This window comes from Capsicum annuum, chromosome 7, assembly GCF_002878395.1.
Source record: "Capsicum annuum cultivar UCD-10X-F1 chromosome 7, UCD10Xv1.1, whole genome shotgun sequence".
NCBI classification, from domain to species: Eukaryota; Viridiplantae; Streptophyta; class Magnoliopsida; order Solanales; family Solanaceae; genus Capsicum; species Capsicum annuum.
In genome coordinates, this window is record NC_061117.1 from 224,967,846 (window position 1) to 224,974,338 (window position 6,493).

Below are 6,493 nucleotides of genomic sequence, written 5' to 3' on the forward strand. Positions count from 1 at the left end.
GATTCAGCTAGAGAAAGATTGCATACCCACTATTGAGCATCAGCGTCGTTTGAATCCACCTATGCAAGAGGTGGTGAAGAAAGAAATCATAAAGTGGTTAGATATAGGGGTGGTGTATCCAATCTCAGACAGTAAATGGGTGAATCCTGTACAATGTGTGCCAAAGAAAGGGGGCATGACAGTAGTAGCAAACGAGAAGAATGAGCTAATCCCACTCAGGCCTGTCACAGGGTGGAGAGTGTGTATGGATTACCAGAAGCTAAACTCGTGGACGTTAAAGGACCACTTCCCAATGCCGTTCATGGATCAAATGCTTGATCGATTGGCAGGGAAGGGATGGTTCTGTTTCTTGGATGGTTATTCGGGATATAATCAGATTTGCATTGCCCCTGAAGATCAGGAGAAAACCACTTTTACATGCCCATATGGTACTTTTGCATTCAAACGAATGCCATTTGGGCTATGTAATGCACCTGTCACTTTTCAGCGATGTATGATATCCATTTTCTCTGATATGGTTGAAGACACCTTGGAGGTGTTTATGGATGACTTTTCGGTTGTAGGTGAGTCATTTGAGTCATGCTCGGCAAATCTGAGTATGACTTTGCAGCGATGTGTTGAATTCAATCTGGTGCTAAATTGGGAGAAGTGCCATTTTATGGTTAAGGAAGGCATTGTTCTCGGGCATAAAGTCTCTGAAAAGGGAATTGAAGTTGATCGAGCCAAGATTGAGGTTATCGAAAGACTACCACCTCCAATTTCTGTAAAGGGGGTTCGTAGTTTTCTCGGTCATGCTGGTTTTTATCGGAGGTTTATTAAAGACTTCTCCAAGATTGCAAACCCATTATGCAAACTTTTGGAGAAGGAGGCAAAGTTTTACTTTGGTGAAGATTGCTCGAAGGCATTTGAATGCCTTAAAGGAAAGCTAGTTGAAGCCCCTATTATTGTAGCACCTGATTGGTCTCTACATTTTGAAGTTATGTGTGATGCAAGTGGTGTAGCCTTGGGTGTTGTACTTGGTCAGAAAAGAGAAAAGCTATTTCATCCAATCTACTACGCGAGTAAGGCCTTGAATGGAGCACAGAAGAACTATACCGTCACTGAACAAGAGCTTCTTGCGGTTGTTTATGCTTTCGAAAAGTTCCGTGCTTACTTGTTGGGAACCAAGGTAGTGGTTCATACAGATCATGCGTCTCTAAGATATCTAATGGCAAAGAAGGATGCCAAGCCAAGGCTAATTAGGTGGGTGCTACTACTTCAAGAATTCGATTTCGAGGTAAAGGATAGAAAAGGTTGTGAAAACCAAGTAGCTGATCATCTATCTAGACTTGAGAGTGAGCACACAGTGCAGACCGACCTTGATATTGATGATGCATTCCCCGACGAAGAGATCCTAGCAACTATGGTGGAAAACTTACCGTGGTATGCAGATTTTGCTAACTACGTGGTAAGCGAAGTGATTCCTGAGAATCTCTCCTTTCATCAAAAGAAAAAGTTCATGCATGATGTGAAACATTACTTCTGGGATGAGCCTTATCTTTTTCGACGATGTGCTGATGGTATTATTAGGCGGTGCATCCCAGATGTAGAGGTGCCTAGCATACTGGAAGCAAGCCATGCTTCCCAAGTTGGAGGTCACCATGCAGGTGAACGGACGGCCAAGAAAGTACTGCAGAGTGGCTACTATTGGCCTTCATTATTCAAGGATGCCTACGATTTTGTAAGAAGATGTGATCAGTGTCAGCGGCAAGGTTCTATCTCAAAGCACCATGAGATGCCCATGTCCAAAATGCTTGAAGTAGAGTTATTCGATGTCTGGGGTATTGATTTCATGGGCCCATTTGTGAGCTCATTTGGGATGAAATATATCTTAGTTGCTGTGGATTATGTATCCAAATGGGTCGAAGCAGTCGCTCTAGCTGATAATGAAGGTAAGAGTGTTGTGGCGTTCTTAAAGAGAAATTTCTTCTCTCGTTTTGGGGTACCCCGTACCATCATAAGCGATGGAGGATCACATTTCTGCAACAAGCTGTTTAGAGCCGTATTGGCAAAGTATGGGGTTAAGCAACATAAGGTAGCTACACCGTACCACCCACAAACTAGTGGGCAGGTAGAGGTTTCAAACCGGGAAATCAAGCTGATCCTTGCTAAGACTGTGAATGCCAGCAGGAAAGATTGGTCCAGGAAGCTGGATGATGCCTTATGGGCATACAGGACCGCGTTTAAGACACCAATTGGCATGTCACCATACCAACTAGTTTATGGAAAGGCTTGTCACTTGCCAATTGAGCTAGAACATAAAGCAATGTGGGCACTGAAGCAGCTTAACCTGAACTGAGGTGATGCTATTAATATGAGATTGGGGCAACTGAACGAGATGGATGAATTCCGTCTAAATGCATATGAAAGAGCAGATCTTTACAAGGAAAGGATGAAAAAGTACCATGATCGGAGGATTATCCAACGAAACTTTCAGAAAGGCAATTTGGTACTCCTTTTCAACTCCAGACTGAAGCTGTTTCCAGGTAAGTTGAAGTCTAAATGGTCTGGTCCATTCAGAATCAGCCAAGTTTACTCATCTGGAGTAGTGGAGTTAGAAAACGATGATGGTAGTGTCTTTAAGGTGAATGGTCAAAGAGTAAAGCTATATATCGGTCCAACCGACTCGATAAAATGTATAGCCACCATATATCTTGATGAAGTCTGAGTAATCGAGATAACTATGTCGTGCCGCGACAATAAATCAAGCCCTACATGGGAGGCAACCCATCATTTTAATCATTTTTGTTTTATTAGGAGTTTGTTTTTGATAAATAAAAATTCAAAAAGAAGAGTCGAGCCACGACCAAAACTAAGGCGCTTGGTGGGAGGCAACCCATCCTTCTAATCATTTTTGTTGTTTTTGATTAAGTGTAGGTGCATGAAGTACAAGGGAGGAGATTAGCCCCAAATTTTGATTTAAAAGTGAGCCATGCCAATGGTGGTAAGTCTAGGAATGATGGAGCATAGGCGATAGGCTAGCCGCCGCCTAAGCCATTGCCTATGCCCACTGCCTCACATAGGCGATAGGATAGGCGCCACCTATGCCAACATAGGCAATAGGCTAGGCGCCGCCTATGCCAACATAGGCAATAGGTTAGGCGCCGCCTACTTATGCTTAGGCAATGCTATAGGCGCCGCCTATCAATGTAAATGTTGCCTAATAACCCGTTTGTCAATGGACCAACCCGACCCATGTCTCATCTTTTAAATATATCCTCTACCTTCAACACCACTCATTTTTTCTTAAACCTAGGCGCCGCCCAAGCACCCTTGCCTTCTCCAACCTTTTCTCCTTTCTCATCTAATCTTGCAGGCTCACCTTCCCGATTCATCACCAAGTAAGTTGTTCTTTCATGTTCCGTAGTTGTTTCAGTGCTACACTTATAATGGTTAACTAGATTTTGTAGTAGCGCTTGGTGATAAGAGTATGGTTAGTTTGTTATGATTTGTGAAAAATACATCTCATCGAGTGAAAGGATTCTTGTGGGTATTCTTGATTTTACTCTGGCATGTATTGATTGGTATTCACTGTCATAATTTTTTTATTATTATGGAGTTGAAATATTGAAGTTTAATGCATAATTTTGGGAGTTGTAAGCTTGACTATGTGAGTGACTCGTTCAACGATGTAATGGTCATAGTTAACCAAAAGCATAAGATTGTGTAATTGTTTCTATGCTATAGCATGATAAGATTTCTATGTGGTAGTCTTGCTCAAAGATTGCGTTGCTCCAATGAAATATAGTTGGAAATGATAGTCAAGATTACACGACCATTGTGTGCTGCTTCTCTATATCAAACTGAGAAATTGTTATGTAAAGTGAAGGGTTGAAAGTGTGACTGCGCTAATAATGTTGTTGGCACATACCACCTAAATGTATGTCGATGAAGTCTGAGTAATCGACATCACTCACTCAATTAGTTTGTGCAAACAAATTAAGTGTGGGGTGGTGCCATTACTATTTTCTTTTTCGATTATAGTGAATTTTTCGAAATGAAACTAACATGACTCTATTGTGATCTCAGGTAACATAGCTCCGAAAGGACGACAGGGAAAGGAGAAAGCATCCACCTCACAAAAAGGTCAGAAAAGGTCAAGAAAGGACCAGGCTGATTCCTCCTCTCTTCAAGTGCCTCGACGCACTTTTGGGATCAAGTGGGTTCTGGAGAAGGAAGGGAAGGAGTGGTATAGAAACAATAAAGTGAAGAAATATGTACATGTGGAGTTGATGCAGAAGGAAAGTTTAGCAAAGAACTGCCCTCGCATTTTGGCAAAGATTATGGCACTGAATCTTGACTTTATCTTCCGAGACATGGGCGAATGTAATCTTGATTTGACTCGAGAGTTTTATGCCAACTGGTCCCCAAGGACTACGGGAAATGAAGTAAAGATTCGGGGGCAAGTCTTGCAATTGAACGCTGATTTCTTCAACTCTTTCCTGGGTACTCCAAGTGTGGATCAATCACCACTCAAGGAGCTCTACAACAGACCTCCCTACAGAGCCATCAGACATACATTGTGTGGATCAAGGTCCATGACCCGGTGGACTCGTCATAAAGATAATGGTCGTCACAATACTTACCCATATGCTTGTTTGAACAGAGAAGCTCGCATATGGTTAAGAATAGTCAATTCCTGCTTGATTCCTGGGACACAATACAATAAGGTCACGCGTGATCGAGTCTGCTTGGTATATGCTCTAATGACGAATGTTCCCATCAACATTGGTGCAGTTATACGAACGTCGATGCGAAAAGCAAGGGTTCACAAAAGGTCCCATGTCAGTTTCGGCAATTTGTTGACTGCAATTTTAAGGAAAGAGCAAATTGAGGAGGAGCCAGCAGACCATAAGTTGCCATATAACCTGAAGAAGGTAGATCTCATGAAAATCAAAGATCCAGAAACTGGTCAAGGCATCAACCTGACCACTGCTGAGAGACATGCTCTAGATGAGAGTTTTTTCCGCCATCTGTATGGCATGACTAGGTTCACTATGATGAATGGGGGTCGTGTGCCGACTGATGCAGAGCTTCGGCAGTTGGACTCTGACTACCCGCTTAATGAGCATGCTCGGGCCATGTGTGGAGTGGGGGTACATTTTGAAGAACCTCTAGATGATGATGTGCCGACAGACGATGATCACCAGCTGCTAGACTCTGATGTGGAGGACAACTCTGATGATGAAGACTCTGATGATGATTCTGACGCACGGGGTATGACCTCGGATGTAGAGGAGGAGTCTAACTAACCAGGTTTTTGCTTATTTATTTACACTGAGGGCAGTGTGTTCCGTATAAGTGTGGGGTACGGGTATATGTCTGCGGATTGCCTTGTCTGCTGTATTGCGTACTGCTTGCCCGCGCATTTATTCTATAGTCATTTTGATTTAGTCGTAATTAGTTAGTTGTAATTAGTCAGAGTTTGCATGAAATTGTTCTTATAGACGGCATGGCATTATAACAGGAGTTTGTGCTGAATCACTACTATTGAAACATTTAGGCTCTAAGTTGTGACTCATGCTGTGATAATTGTTTGTGGTTTAATTCATTTATCTGTTGGGTCAAGAATCTATAATGCTCCCAATTAAGTTGACCATGTGCAATGTGTGTGTAAGGTTATTGTATATTCTTTGTTGCGATTGATGCTAGAACTTGCCTAGTGTGTGTGTGAAGCGAAATAAAGATTGTGAGTTTAGGAGATGATTTAGGCATTTCTTTGGCAGCCCTGATTTTTTTGTTTATCTTCTTTTTACCTACCTTTGTACATTGTCCTAGTGAACACTCTTTGAGCCTTTAGCTATTTTCTTTGGCAACCCCATAAGTAGCCTAATCCATTTTTTTGAAAAGACCATAATTTGATCCAAAAGCCCCTAAGCGCTTTAAATTGTAGAATCAAGTTGAGTAAAGAGTGTGGCAAAATAAGAGGAAAATGGTGAAAGTGATGCCCCAAAGTTTAGTTATTGGTACATGAAAATATTGTAATTGAGGGTGGCTATCATAGGGATGCTAAAAAAATAAAAAAAAATATAATAATATATATAATAAAAAAAAGGAGTTGTATATTTCCATCATAGTATTTTTGATTGAGTAACAAAATGGGTGAAAGGGGGTTGGTAGATGAAAGGAAGGTAGAGTAGTTGTTAAAAGTTAGTGTAAATGGCATAAGGTAGTGTATTAAAGCGCTTAGGGAGCATAGTCACCACTTCTGGCCAAAATAGTCCTACCCATCCCTTTAGCCTACTTTACAACCCGTAAAGACCTATTTGATCCTAACCTTAGCATTCTGATATTAGTGGAGCATTACACTAAGGGCAAGCATATGATCACCAGTTGTAATCTAAGAATTCTTTGTGAGAGTGAGAGCAAGCAAGTTCTTATACCCATATTTCTGAAAAATGCAAAACTATGAGTGATTATGGGTAACATTTTGTGTGAGCGCACATGGTTGATG